The sequence below is a fragment of the Limanda limanda genome, chromosome 1, assembly GCF_963576545.1.
Source record: "Limanda limanda chromosome 1, fLimLim1.1, whole genome shotgun sequence".
Taxonomy (NCBI): domain Eukaryota; kingdom Metazoa; phylum Chordata; class Actinopteri; order Pleuronectiformes; family Pleuronectidae; genus Limanda; species Limanda limanda.
In genome coordinates, this window is record NC_083636.1 from 10,874,692 (window position 1) to 10,891,172 (window position 16,481).

The 16,481-nt window shown below is 42.7% G+C and overlaps 1 protein-coding gene across 1 annotated transcript in view; it reads right to left on the reverse strand.

Moving 5' to 3' along the window:
• celsr1a (cadherin EGF LAG seven-pass G-type receptor 1a) overlaps window positions 1–16,481 on the reverse strand; it is an 84,507-nt gene that overhangs the window by 64,254 nt on the left and 3,772 nt on the right. The window lies entirely within an intron of this gene.

Here is a 16,481-nt window from a genome sequence, read left to right on the forward strand (position 1 = left end):
CTTTACTCCCTTATTCTCATGGCTTATCGCAGCCAGACCCTCCATCCTCTCGCTCGGTATCTGTCTCTTCCTTCATCCTCTGTTTACCCCTCTCCGTCTCCCCTCCTCTTCTCCTCTTGAGGGTCAGCTAAATGTCACTGTATTGTGCTCGCTGACATGGCTGACAAGAATGGTGCGTGGTAATGAGTCAGCTTCAAGGAAGAAAAGGAGGGAGGCAGCGAAACGGATCAGTTTCTGTCAGCCTACTTGGTGCTTTCTGGTGAATCTCGATGTAGTTCAGGTTCTGTTTGGCAATGCACTTTCCGAAAAGTGGCGACAGTTAATATTTTTATATTGCCAATTATTGATACATTCATAAAGAACTTTTATTGAAAGCCAGTCAATTATTGTTAGTTATTCCAATTCAGACCTGATGAAGACCAATAAACTACCTCCAATATACAGATCGACAGAAAACCAATCAATAGCAGCTATGCTAATAAATGATGGTGCCTTTGAAAACATTTTCAAGCAGAAGTGCCAAAATAAATCAACTAGTTTCAGCTTTGCAGCTATTTTTTGCACCTTTTCTGATTGTGGTCTGACAATAAACTGATTATTGTTGGATTTTGAAATGATTGCTAATTCAAGATGTCATCTTTTATTGACTTAAGGACACATATTTCAACAAAACAATTATATTAATAAATTTGTAATGACAGGAAGTCACACCACAGATGTTGCAGAATCCATGAAAAATCAAAGTATCGGCAAAGTAGTATTACTGACTGGTGGACATGTGCTACATACCCACATAGTTTAAGCATGTGTGGTCTCACTGATTCTCACCCTTCCTGACAAATTGACAACATTCCTAACTTAGATCAAGGTAGTTATTACTGTCAGCGTGTCATATAGCATTACTAACATCTTATTCTAATGGTTGCAGTAGCGCCATGTTCAATCTTCAAATTTGCCTGTTTCGCAATCATGCTAAAGATATTAATACTCAAATAAGCAGTTATGACTCTACAAAACATACAAACATTTGTCTGGTCTTTGCCCAACCAGCTTTAACTATTCAGATGTGTTTTTCTTGTCACCTTAAATTACTACGTCTCCCTCTCTACTCATGAAGGGGGATTTATTAGGGTGGGGAAACACTGAAATATATTTTCAGCTCAACCTGCAGGTACACGCTCCAATATCACACAGCTATTGACTCGACCCCCAGAGAGACAAATTTTAATAGTTCCATAAATTACTGTCTAACCCTAAATCAATCACAAAACAGGAATATTTCTGCAAAAAAGTAAAAGGAAGGCTACTGAAGTTGGGAGATATGTTACGACATGCAGGAAAGAAAAGGAACACGGTCACCAGAATAAGACTCAGGACTAACAGGTCCACTGGATATGTATGCTAAAGGTTTCATTAGGTTCCTCGGTTATTTCTCTAAATTGGTAATTTGCTCATTTTATGCATCTGTTTGGAGGGTGTATTTTAAAATCTATTGGCGAAAGCTGAACGCATACTCAATGAAGTTGCACTAGCATGATTGCACACACACATTTATGGGCAAATCTCGGTCAAATTACAAGGATGTTTCTTGGTTTAGCTTGCAGGTGAAGTCATGCCTGTGGTGCAGGCTGGAATGTGGAGACTATTAAGTAGGAAAATAAATCTGTGGGAGACATCCAAAACATAACGCCAAGTACAGCACAAACAAGTGTGAGCACTCTATTGATCCTGCATCTGTGCCAAGTTAGCCAGTGTGATCCTGGTGGGAGGTGGGTGTTCCAGAGAGTTGTCTCTGAGAAAGTCGAATTTGTTGAAGAGAGGCTTTAAATAAGAATGTATAGGATGAACACTTCTAAACAACACACTGCAATAAAGGACAGTTCCGCTTACACACTGCCAGAGGTATGCCTGTGTTTGATTCCTTCCTACAACTACCGTCATCGCTTTAGTAATAATAGACCATTTCCACTTAATCAGCCCCGCAGCCCTCTGGACCCCACTGAATGAATGAGTGACTACAGAGTGCAGGTATGGATGTGAACACAAGGGTGGTTGTGTTCATACATGTGAATGTGTGTGTGGGGTGATAATCCCCACAGTGAACCAATATCCCCCCGAAGCAAAACCACAACAACTAACCACAGCTCTCCTCTGTAATTTTATGGATACTGTCTTACAACACTGACTCATATTTGTGTGTCCCATATGCACAGTGTATAGGGGAGAGTCCCGCCATAAACACACAGATGGTTTGTGTGTGTGTGTGTGTATGTGTGTGTGTTAAAGTAGTCTTTGTCAACCTTGAAACACACCTTAAAGAGTAAATAAGTGTTCAGTCATGAACAGCCAATCACATTTTACATGTTCTTTAAAAGCCTTCACAGTACGTCGCTTTTTTGTCCAACAACACGCTGACCTGAAGGTGACAGGAATGTATGAATCAGTCTGTTTAAAAGAAAAACATGACATTTGGTCATGTGCTTTTTCATTTTGTATCACTTTCCTAAAGCATCTGTCCAATTAATAAGAAGCTACATTCTGTAGACCAATCGCTTTGTTTAGCATTAAACTGGACCACATTATACTGTTTCTCTTCCAAACTTGCTGAAGTGGGAAAAATATAAAAAAACGTGACTCTTGTTACATTTGGACTGACCCAGATTAGCTGTTCCCCAACTAACTATTATTACTGATTCTTCAAAAACTTGCAGTTGAGTCACCAAAATATTTGGAAAAAGGCATGGGGGAAATAACTGTAAAGAATTTGGAAGAACTGTTTCTTTTTGTTATTTTGCTCGAAAAAAGAGAAATGTTCCATCAAAAGTTTAAATGAAAAACAGATCATATGACTAATTAATTTTAGCTCTTCTCTGTTTATATATATTTCATGACTGTGTTTATATACACAGAAATGTAAAAGTAATTTTCCATTTGCATTCAACCAAGCTTCCAAACTAATAAGAGCAATAGCCAGCTAAACTCCAGCACCAGTGGAATGTTATATACAAGTATAGGTTTGTGTGTATACGTAGTGATGAATGTGTTCGATGGCACCAGTACACAGGAGCATGCCAGGCATGAGGAGCCAGCTGTCAGCCCTGTACCCTCAGTAAGGAGAGCGTAAGCACTGGAGTCTGGCGCTGAACCGACTCATTCCTCACATCACACACATTGGTGGTACACGAAGGGGCCTCTCTCGGGCCCCAGGGTTTCACGGCTCAGATGTATGACCAATTCCTCAAAGCTGCCGCGACCACCAAGCACTGAATACCTCAGGAAGCGGTCCAGTGCAAAGATAAAGCACTCAGAGGTCACTCTGCCATTTCCAGACTTTATTTAGGGCATATTTAGATAATTTCATTGATATACATATGTTAAATAAAGGTTCACATTAAAGAACACAAACTGATCATATGTGGAAACGTGTGGAATTGTGGCTAAAAGCAAACTGTAAACAATTGGATTGTGACAAACCTTCCAGAACCTTTAAATGTACTCAACCTAACACTGGTCCAAATAATAATGGGTTTCCACTGAAACTCTTAAGTCTCTGTAGAAATGCATTGTCCTGTGAGCCCATTATAACCTGTATGACTCTTGCCACGCTGAGACCAGCACTTCACACCTAAAACACAAAGCAGCTCACTGGCTCTTTGGAAGGCAATCAGCATTTAAAGGCAGAAACAAATCCACACTTTTAACACGTCAAAACAGAGCATGGGTAACGTATCCCCCAACAGAAAAAAGTCCCCATGTACAGGAATAAAAAAATGCAAATGAAGGCCTGACTATTGAATGTCAGCACCGTGAAGTTTTGTTTGTCTGAAACCATGGGCGTGGTCGCGTCAGCCTGAAATGCGAATGGTTTACCTGCTGCTTGCTTCACCTCTACTTTTTGCTGCATAGTTAACTTAGAGGAAAACTTCCACGTCCTCACTCACTAAGTCTGTAAACCATTATTCTGATGTGTAAATCATTATTTTGGACCAACCATTAACAGATTTCGTGAGGTTTGATATTTAAATGTGTAAACCATGAGCGCGCTGAATACTTCGCATGCAATTAGAACTGCATCTGGCTATTAAGTGAAATGTGGTATTAAATATTTTATTAGGAAACGTTGCACAACTAAATTAGCATTAATGGCCGCAAGGTAAATCGATAGCAGTGCTGTTTGCATGGGCAAATACCAGCCGTTAGAGCGGAAGATAGGACTCACTGTGCAAACAGGTCATAATCGATCAGACACAAAAACAATGAGGCTTAATGGAAGAGAAGAAATCATCTGCCAATGTAAAAGCATCCACTCCTATAAATGTCCTTGTTTGTTTCCCTGTCTTAAGGCCCTTGTAAACATGCAGCTTTACAGTAAATTTGTAATTTTAAATGTCACAGAAGAACACCGGTACACCGACTCCAATCAGTTTCAATCTTCATCAGATCTGAACGCGTGTTCATTCTATTTTCAAGTGCGTTCATGAAATTAATATCCAGCTTAATTTGGCACAGCAGGTGAGCGAACAGGTTTTAACGGTTTATGCCTGTACACTGCCAAACTTTGTGAAACAGGCAATTGTATTGGCTTTGAAGTAAAGGATGAATCAGATAAGAAAATGATTCACTGTGAGAAAAGATGCCCACAAAAATCAAAAATCCTGATGCCGCGAGGGATCCGTAAAACACGTGTCTTCTTTCATATCGACCTTTCAACTTACAGCTGATCTTCAGTAGTAGTACTAGTTCTCACACCAGGTACCAAATACCATGTTAGCATTGCAACTCTCTAAAGCCATTTTCAGACATAAGCTCCAAATTCAACAAGCCTACTCGCTTGCTAAAAAATGTCAACTGTGCAACTGACTCGGACTTTGCATTCTCACATACAGCCCCTCGAGAAAATATCTGCAATTCAGTTTTGAAAGCACCTTTAAAGTTAAAATCCCTTAAAAGGCTGGAAGGAACATGTATGTAACACAATAAAAACAGAGAATGTCCCATTAAAGCTTGATAAAACCAGGAATGTAACTTATTCCAGTCTGATAAAGGGTCATGTTTTTCTCCTTGTTTCCCTCAAAAAAAGGCTGTGACATTATCTGTGATGCACAGACAGTGTCAGTCCAGATGACCCAACAGTAAGTGGAGGTTCACTCAGATAAGACCTGTGTTTAAAGCCACTCAGCCCTCAGCTGCTTTGGCCTGAGCCCTCCACTTTGCTTGCCTGACCTCCTCGGGGTCAAAGTTGAAAAGGCCACAGTCAGAGGTCACAACCTGTGAAATTGCACTGCCTCATCAGGTAATTTACTTTTTGACCTGACAGAAAGCAGACACGGAACAAAGGAGATTCTTGACGATACCAGCGCTCCATAATTGGCTTAATTGCTATTCAGGAGACATGGATTTCAACGTTGAAATGTTACTTTTTCATATTCTGATACTGACACTGATCCTGAAAAACATCTTATTGCAGTTCTGAGTGGCAGCAGCAGTTTGTCTACAAGCATTATAACAGTGTAATGAGTCTGACGGCTACATTACTGACTGAGCTTAATCAAAGTGGAAATCAATCAAGGCAGTGTCTTCGTGCTTCCTGAGCAGAGTGGAGGCAGCCAGTCAGTCAGTGTGCTATCAGGAGCGTCTGCAGTCAGACAGCAAGTGCCACCATCCGTCTCTAACAGCACTCCAGGAGGGTTAGGAGTTGGCAAACAGCCTAGACTGACGCACTGGTACAAGCCGATGTAGCGTTGGCCAACATCTCACTTTGTTGCAGTGCATCAGTGTTGACACCGACCGTCAGGAACAAAAAAGAATGGAGGTGACGTCAAGTGGAAGCTGCTTGGGTCACAGAAGTTCAGTTTGCTAGTTTGAGCGGCACCGTCACATCTTTACCCTGAGTTTCTCCTCCTAATCAGAAAGTTTGCAGTCCGGTACGACACACAGACACACACACATTCACACACACACACACACACACACACACACAGAAACACAAAGATACTAAACTCATGCAAACACAGACAAACAGCTTCTCATTGTAACCCAGGCTGTAATTTGATAAGCGGCTATTGAAGGGAGACAGCAGCACGACTGTTATTTGCCAACATCACATGGGACAAACAGAGAGGAGCATTGTGGGTCCTGCTCCATAGCAGAGGTGTCAGGAGGGTTCCTGAACATCTAATACTCATATTGATGAAAACAATTTAATTAGTGTTCCATACATAATTAGATTCTAGTTGTGGGAGTAGCTGATGAGGGGAAAGGGTGGTAACACTTAAAATGTCATTATATCTTCTTGTACACGATTATTATATGTCTATATGTAGTTTAAGTGATGAATGCACCCACTCATAAGTAAAATTTTAAACTTTTTTGTTATTAGTAAAGTACTAGTTAATATCTATATAAATATGCTTCATATAAATCATGCAAAGCTTTTTTAGATGGGTGTGACAACAAGTCCCAGAAAAAAATCTCTGGAAATCGTAGGCACATTTTTTAAGTTGCTGGGTAAAAGCTGTTCCTGAAGGATTAAGTGGCCTCGACTTTGATACAAATGTAACTGAAGACATTTTGGGAGGGTGAGGTTTTTTTGTGTGTGTGCTGTATAAAAGAATGAGAAGATCTTTGTGTGAAACTTGGCCTTAACACTCCAGGGGAAGAGGTCGGCCACTGCAAAGTCCACGTCCGGTTTACGACCTGGATCGCGTGTGACATGATGCAGGGGACCGTACCTGTGTGTTCATATGCAAGAGCAAATGCAAATGCATGCTTCTGTACAGTTAATTTGTGTTTTTTTACGTGTGTGCACGAGTCACCCTATCCAAAATGTAACAGGAGGATGTCTCAGTTCAAAAGGAGCATCTTGACACCCCATCAAACGGCAAAGCAAACCCAATACACCTTGGAGCTTCCTCTGTCTACATCTATCCGTGTCTCCAACTCTCTGTTAAAAGACGAGGCCTGGAGGGTCTGGACAAAACATACAAAGCTTCAATCCGCACTACTTAGACTCTTCCTTTGAAATGCTTATAGAGGCCTAAGCCGCTCCGCCAGTAGGAGCCAAGTATGACTCAGGGTGTGGTGTAAACTTTTCCTGCTAACCCTGCTCCACTCTTTATCTTAAAATATGAGGTAATGGGCCATTTGTTGCAGGTGCAATCACAAATAAATGTTTGCTTTGTGTTAATATTTAAGTGTGTCTTCACGTGTATTTTCCAACTTGAACTTGAAGGGGTTGTCAGAGTAGAACAGAAGCTGTCAGGAGGTTGTAAGGTGACACCCAGGATGACAGCAGTTGTCTGTGACTGACATACCAGAGAAAGACAGGGAGTAGGGGTCAACCCAAAATCAGTGTCCCCTCTAAGTCAGAGTTCAAAATCCTCAATGACAGTAAATGTCCAGGCCACGGAAGTGCCTGTGAGCGAGATATTCAATTCTTTGGTGCTTGACCTGCTCAAGAGGAAGCAATTTTACCTTTGTGGGAATAAATGGAGTCTTAAAACACACATTTTGTAATAAAAGTCATGTGATCAATATCTGAATCTAAAGATGATTGTCAACACGGATTTATCATAGACAAGTGACACCCTTTCAGCAAATATAAATCTATAACCACCCTGGCAGATGTGAGGATGCACCATATGTATGTAAAACATCTCCACTTTCCTGGTAAGGCGAGGTTGTACTTAAAGCCCTGGAAGAAATACTGTCTATACAATCTATATAATTAAAGGCTTTGGAAGTATGGTAATCTATCATGCTGCCAACCACTTCAGTTATAAATCTTACAGGGAAAAGCAGAAACCACAGATCCATCTACACCACCTGTAACCTATAAACAAAATGCGAATCAAAAGATAACATTTTTAAAATGTCGAGTGCTTTTTCACAGACAGTACGGCATAAAAGGGACAACAATTTGAGAGCCGGGCGAGTATCGACAAGTTCCCATACACAAGCTATTAACTGTCAAGATTGCACCTGTCACCAACTTATTTTCTGGTGATGGGAGAATGACACCTCTGAGAACACAATCTGGCATGAAGTCTCTCTGTGGAGTCCAAGATCAACATTCACAGAGGATCAGCGATCAAGCCCCAATCAAGGACTTCTTGAAGTAGGGCAATTACGGGAAGGTGTCAGTTTCCCGGGAAAGTTGCTCTTAGAAAAGTTTTCATCTATCTGTAACTCAACAAGCTATTCTGGTCTGTTTTAACTAGGTGTTTATTAAGCCTCTGTCACACTGGAGAAAAAAGACATTAACATCTAACCCCCATGTGGCTACAACTTATTTTTATACAGTCTATGGGCTACACACAGCATGGCACGACTTATGCTGTTCAGCCTTTACTGAGAGTGGGATACACTTGGGGCTGCTAGAGCGAGCGCAGCACTGGAATAAGTTATAAAACACAGAGGCTTGGATACTGACAAAACCACAAGCAAACGAGAAGCAACAGATTCATGACCGGTAGCGGTTCACTCAGTCTGAACAAATAGGCAATTCAGCTACTGACAATGTGAAAGTTAGTGGGATTGTCCTTTCAAAAACATTCCATATACGGTGGAATTGGTGTTTGAACTATGTTTCTGCAAAAGGGAAACTGTTTATTTAGCTCTGGATTAAGCAATAGTTCCTTAAACGTTAAACAGATACTGGTTTGTTTTTGCAAGTGAACTCAATCCATTTAAGCCGTCTGACATTTCATTCTAATACCTGCATTGTCAGAGCCAATGCCAAGTCTTAATAGCTGAGAAGATTGCAGCCCAATGCATCACGCATAGAGCTGTCACACCGCAAGCAAGTTTTTTTTTATTAGTAATGACTAAGATATGAAGTTACAGGGCATGGTAAAAAAAGTGACAGGACAGAGATGCTCGGGTAAACCCTGAAGAGCAAAGTATACTAAAATAGGGTTGTGATGGAGATGAGTCAGTTTAGGAGACGATTTAACATTTTGGGAGGTACTTATTACGATCCAATCTAAAAAATACTAACTCTTTTTTTCTATGTCCTGGAGGAGGAGCTTTAAGGACTGTTATGTGCCTAATTTGTGCTTTTCAAGAAACAGCAAGCTAAATACAATGAGACAAGTGACCGCTGCTCCTCACGCAGGTCGTTCATCATCGTAGGGGCCCTAGTGGTGGCTATTTTGCTTCCCCTGGACTTTGGTCTAGAGTCTAGACTGAGGACCAGCCGGGATTCCTCAAGGTAAAGTCTTGTTTCCCCAAGTATAAAGGTCAACGGTGGAGCTAAAGGCCAAACCATTTATAAAGTAACCAGAGAAACTTAAAAATCCAACTCAAACTGATGTATGTTTGTATCCATGGGCAACACATGTTTACAGTGCATCCGCATAAAATTTGACCTCATGGCATGCAACCTACACACGACTGGAATTTTAATGTTCATGTCTAAATTCGTCGGTGCAGCTTTGACAGAAAGCAAATGTCATGTCACTCACATGTGGCAGCAGAGCAGTTCGCCTGAACCAGAGTTTGTATGAGGAGGACAAAACAATGTAGCAAAAGCCACAAGAAGATAAACAGGGATGTGTTTGGAATAAGTTATTTTTCTGCAACAGCATCATTAGACATCCCTTTCAGTCCATCATGCAGGTTCCTACGGGCAACTTAAACTACATCCCACAAAATCAGATATGAGCCACAATTAGTAACTGAGCATGAGGCCCTGCGGTGTGAACACTGGCCAACACACAAACAAAGAGGCTTCAGCTGTCTCCCTATCCCCCCCTTCCTTCTCTTCTTTTGCCTCTTCCCCCCTTACTGTCACACTCGTCCTTCACTCTGGCTACATACTGTATATCTAAACCCTCAGGGCCCACCAAACTCAACCTCCACTGCCACCACTTAACATTCCAGCAGCTGGTCATCGTGCATCATGACGCATGTAATGTCACACTCGTGAGCTGCCTGCGAGCCGCGATGCTTCCCCTGCCTCCACGGCGAGGGAGACAAAGACAAGTATTGTGTCGCCATCCGAGTGAGAGGGGATGAATTGGAACAAGAGGCTGACGGAGGTGTGTCGGGTTACAATCAAATACGACCCCTCCACCACCCAAAACCTGTTGGAGTTTGAGTGGTGAAATCACTGTCCTGCAGCATGTAAACGAGAGATAACCCTGGCCGTGTGACAGTGAGTGGGGAAAAGGTGTGTGTGTCATCTGTGTGAAGAACTGGATGAGGAGCCCGACACAGCACAGACATCCACACACACACTTATAAAATACAATTTAGACTCAAATGTTTTTAAAAGAAATTGCAAAAATCCAAAGTATTATCACACACCACATGAAGAAACTAAGCCTCGTTCTCCTTCCCCCACTTTTACCCCCCTCACCTTGCTGAGCCCGAGCCCAACGCCTAGGTGTTTGCAAACAAACAACCCCTCTTTGAAATCCCCACAACAGACACACTCGCATGATGGGAAGATACCACACTTTGTACCTCACTTTCCATCCAGCAACAGAACCCAGCGAAACGCTTAGAGAGATTTCCTGCTGGAAATAAAAACACCGATCTGGAGACGGCAGCGCATGGATTAAGTGTGTGGGAAGAAAAATGTACGGACGACCATGCTTTCCTGTGAATCAAAACCTTTTGACCTTAACACTTTCAAATCCTATTTCACACAAATTAAAGGGAAGCATCTCTCTTGGGGGAGTTGTTGGGGGCAACCGACCCACAGTCCGAGTGTGGCTATAATGCTTCTCACTCGCAGTGACGGCATTAGAAGACAGCCTTGGATCCTTAAACGTCTCTCTACCCTGTAATTGACCATTCAGACATCAGTGGAGTTGGAACAGTGACCGGTCCTGTGGTATTTACGCTTCAAACTAGACTACAGCCTGAAGACACACACACACACACACACACACACACACACACACACACACACACACACACACACACACACACACACACACACACACACACACACACACACACACACACACACACACACACACACACACACACACACACACACACACACACACACACACACACACACATTAAAGCACAGTGTGGATGTACAAGATTAAGCATGAATGTGATTCCTTTCCCATTCATTGAGCACACAAATATGGAGACACCTGCAAGTATAATGACTCTCCTTCCCTGCTTCCAACCCAGGAAACATCCCATGGTTCAACTGAGTCTTTGGTGCTAAAATATATGAAGAGCAAAAAACATTTAACATGTATTATGTATGCCATAAAGGAACAGTCCGACTTCCATTTAGTGCAGTGAGGAAATAAAGCTTGTGTCTTTACAAAAGTGACCAGATATCTTAGCTTATTATGAAGACAGGGTAATGGGTAAAGACACACATTTTGATAGAGACATGAACAACATACACAACAATAGGGAAAGGCGACAGGTTCCTTCTTTGAAAATGTACAGAGAGGACTTAGAAGACAAATAGAAAAACAATGAGACTGAAGGTGAGAGGACAGAACTGTAAGATTTATGTAGTAGAAGGGAGGGAGGAGACGGAGGGGAATGAGGTGAGGGGCAAATTTTGTAACCAAACCGGAGTGTGTGATATCTTAGGAATGAACGGGATCTCCTGATATCAGTTACTGAGGGTGCCAAGCCCTGGAATGGCAGCATATCTCACACTGACACAGTAGGAAAACATATGAGCTCCTGTAGATACGGCTGAGGCACACAGACCCCAACCAAGTAAACACACACACACACACACACAGACACACACAGACACAGACACACAGACACACAGACACAGACACACACACACACACACACACACACACACACACACAGACACACACACACACACACACACACACACACACACACACACACACACACACCATGATTTAAGTTAGAGCACGGTAGAGCCCCCCTTTACTGCAACCACTTTCTGTCTAAAACCCCATGTCTTGCTTTGATCTCACACTTGAGAGGTCAAACAGCATCACTATCTGTGTCTGCGCATCGCTGCCACGCCTGAGCTCCTGTGAGGAGTCACATTTCTCAAGTCAGAACATACAGCAAAAGATGGCAAATCTGGGATAGAAGGGCACCAGGAAAGGGTTGGCCCCTTGACTCACACAGGGAGCAATTTGCCTTTGTGTGATCTCAGAACCATGCGTAATGGTTTGAAGCAAACAAACGCCAAGAAAAAGGGATGCAGAGTTAGATTCTTGCCGGATGAAATTAATGAATTCATACAGAGATCAGCGCATCACAAGCAATAGTCTCCAGTGTAATTGAGCCGCATAAAGACGGAGTACTACACTTTTCTTTCCTTATAAATGACAAAGCAGTTTTGTTAGTATTTAACTGGAATGTTATCAAGTGGTCTTCTTGTGAAAGTTCAGCAGCAGATTGCATTTTATCTCAACTGAGCTCAAGTTCTTTTGTCACAGTGGAAATCTAATTACGAATAGTGAGAGAGGGAGTGGTGAGAGAAGGCACAGGAGGTGTGTATTGGGGGGACGGATGAGAAAAGAAATCTTAAAAAGCTTAGCTATGCTGCTCCTTGTGCTGGATGAAGAGCCAACGCAGGAGCAGCTGGAAGCAAAGCATCATGGGGGAAAAAGGAGGGGTTGGGGCGAGGGTATAACTGCATGTAGCAGCACGCTGTCCCGCTCACCCAGGGTAAGGAAAGAGATCAGAGGCAGGGTGGAAAAAATGATTTAGCATCAATCATTTCTAATCATTTAAGTAACAATCATTCATAGCACAACTCCACCTATAGCCAGTTCAAGCAAGCTTTAATATTTGCAGTTTGAAGTCCAAGAAAAAAACACACATCGGCCTAGAAAAAAAACCTCAAGTGCACATTAGGTGATGTCTTTTGCATATCAGGAAGCAGAAAACTTCAAGAATGTGGCAGCTACATGTCTGACTAAGCTGGCAGCGGGAACAAATTACACTGCTCGTAAATGCCTTCCCTGCCCTGAGAGACACATGCAACATCATCTGCTTTTAGACAGACTCGTGCACCGAGGGCCGAACATTTTCCTGAAATGATCTGGACGGTCTTTATGTGAGAGCTCAAATGTCCCATGTGAGAATACAGCAGGAAAATGTCAGAAGTGAAAGAGTTGGTTTGTAGATGATAAAACAATAAAGCAGATGTGAAATGGGAAAAATACGAAATTCGAACGATGAAAAACAGGTGCCAAACACCGGGGACACTTACAAAGATGTGCGCTTGTACAGAGGATGAGATTTGAGAGCTTTTGGCGATAAGGACCGGCACAGTAAACCAAAACTTTGTGCTTTCCGCAGCTTTGTTTACACATCATGTCCCGCCTCCTGCATGCTCTACTCGGGGTCCCACCTTCGTCCAAATGTTTTAGAGATTTTTGCTGTGAATGCAATGGACCAGGACAACATTTTGCTGCATTGATCATATGCAAAAGACAAACATGTGAATGTGACAACAGGAAAAAAGGCCCTCACACTCAGAGGAAGTTGGGTAATCACAGACGACATCTCCATTCACATGCTTCTCTTCTCTACTCTGCACCTACTGACTAATGAGACACTCTCCTCTGTCACATGTAGCATGCTGCTTCTTTTATTACTTTTAGAAGTCTACACCTTGACAGTGAACCCTTGTGCAGTGGCCACGAACTGCATCAACTCTGATTGGTTCCTTGGGATCAATTTAAATCTATGTCAGAATTTCCCCAAAGATCAGAAGTCCCTTCAGGGCTGATTACAAATCAAGCCTTTCTTTTTATTGCCACTTTAGAAAATCTCTCCCTGGATTTCAGATTGCTAAGTCTTATTAAAAAAAAAGGCCAGTCGAATGCTGGTAAATTTTGGCAAAGCATTGTGGGCCTTGGAGTCAGCTCTGGCTGTGAGGGAGGGATGAAGCTGCAGTGCACTGAAATGCTGCACCTCTCTGATTCAGTGACACTCAATGCAGTCAAAAGAAACTGACAGATACTCATCTTTTGGAAAACAGAGTGAGAACTCCAAAGGTTTTAAGTGAAATTTAACAAGCGCAGATAAGAGCTCTTACAGTGAGCTCACATAGCCCTCAGCAATCAAACCAATGAGCTACAGCTCCACACACACATCCACACAGGCGGAGGGGGAGTGAGAACGAGGACAGACTCAACAGTGTTATGGCTAGCAGAGTGTGTTAAGTGAGTGTATCTCAGGAGTTATCGGGGCATTCTTGTGTTTCAGGGTAGGGCTTGAGAACTCTTCTCAGGCCTTTTGCTCACCAGAATAAAAGCACCTGTTCCAAGAACAGTTAGGACACATCGAAACAGATAAGGATAATAAGATTTGATCTGAAATGCAGTCAACCTAAAGAGACCCTAATCGAGAGAGTATCAACAGCAGCATGATGGACTGTCAATTAACAAGCAGCTATGCACAAATGTTTTTGTCTACTTGAGGTATTGATCTGAGATCCATAAGTGTAAAACCAGACCCTAACCCAGATTGAGGATAATTTGGACCCAGCCCAACCAGCCTAAAAATTCGGACAAAGAAGCCTCTACAACAGATGGTGACAGAGAAGAGGTCAAAACAGACTACAAACACGCCATTAAACTGAATGCTCTTGCCTCTTAGTGCTTGTTAAGGGCGCTGTTAGCTCACCAATCCCCCCCCCCCACACACACACACACGTTTTCCTCTCCCAGGAGTACTAGGTTAAAAGGTCAAGACATCAGCCGAAATGGTTACCTAACACTTGACATCAGAGTGCGCCACCAGGAAAGAGGGGGGGGGGGGGTTGGAGCTGTTATTCAATCTAAGTGTATGTTCATTCAATTGTGCAATGTAAATAAGCACGTGCTTACTTGTATGCATGTGTATGTGTGTGGATATGGCTACAACTAATGATGTCCACTCCTCTCTGGGACTATCGTGAGGCCACTGTTGCCAGGGATACTTCAGGCACTGTCAACCGTTATTGACGAACATGAATGCAGAGGCGCTGAATGAGGGCCATAACTATTGTGGTCAGTAACTGCCTCTTCAGATGCTCCGCAGGTCGTCTTTAACAACTATGAGAGGCGTTTAGAAGAGGAGAGTCTGTCTTTATTCCGAGACAAAGGGAAGCCATAAATACTTCGGCAAAAATCCTGTCAGAGGTAAAAGGAGAGACATCTGGTGAAACCCTAACACGGCCTGATGAACCACCGTGTGTCGCATTAACTCAAACATTCAGACCAGCGAGGGAACCACTGCATTACGCCCATCAATGTTTCTGTCACTAGCTCTGAGACACTGGGAGAGAATGTGATCGAAGAAAGATGTTCAAGTTGCCAAAAGTTTCCAAGAATGAGCCTGGGAAAAAGATAATGCATGCAAAGTCATAAACAATATATATCCAGAGCTATAAAATTACCACAGGCTTGACTTTGTGCTGAGAATGTGAGTTTGCCGTGGTGGAGACATGTCCACAGCAGATGATCGGATGACATCGAGAGCAGGAGGGCCGCGTTGGGCCGTTTGCCCATTTTCCGCTTAATGTGCTTCGAGAGAGAGCAACTAATACAGACATAGGGTGAGAAAAGAGAGAGAGAAAGACAGAAAGAAAGGTTGGGCAACCAGCTGTCAGTATGTGACAGGGCAGTTATTCTGTCAGGGTATTGGATTTACCCTGCCTGCCTCTGACTGCCTGATTAATACCACTGTGCTTTCTCGTGTGTGTGTGTGTGTGCTTAACTGGACTGTAGCTGTTAACTTGCCAATTTAGGTGTGTGAATTTCCAAGTGTTTGCGTTTGTCTAATCTTTAACTTAAAAGAACAAAGTCTGCTTCTGTAGTGGGGGAAGAAAAAGCAACTTAACAGAAATTCCTTGTGCATGACCTTGTAGCATGAACTCACACGCCTTCTGCTTCAACCCGCTTGATATAGAAACCTCTTCCAAACATAATTCTGGATTTAACACTTCTCAAGTGTGAACAATTTGTTAAAAAACTTTGTATGGCCAAGAAAGCAACATTGGCGAAACATCTTGCCACAAGATGTTGATCCACACCCCTGCAGCGCACCTGCAAAATGCCGAAAAACTTCTTGCTCCTCAAAGAGTGTGGCCTGTACGGGCTCTGAGGGGGGTAAATCACAAGTGTGCATATGCTTGCACCATATGCATTTGTGAGTTCCTACTTGTGACAGTTACCAACATATCTGCAACAACTAAGCGGCTCAGTTATAAGGGCACCCTGCTAATAGCACTTTTTATTACCCCAACCAACCACTTGCACATAATTCATTTATCATCCGAAAGGCATAAAGCAGCACAACCGGATCCTGCAGAGAGCCTCCAGCAAACACTGACTGAACATACCATCAACAGCACACAGCCGAGACCTGCCCTGTGTCTGTTCAACAGAGAATTCTTCATTCACTCTGCAGTTAGAGGATACACAACACGTGGTGACTAAACACAATGAGTCACCACATGACTTGCCGTTTTAACCCGCTTAATCGATTTATCTTTGCAGGTTCAGACA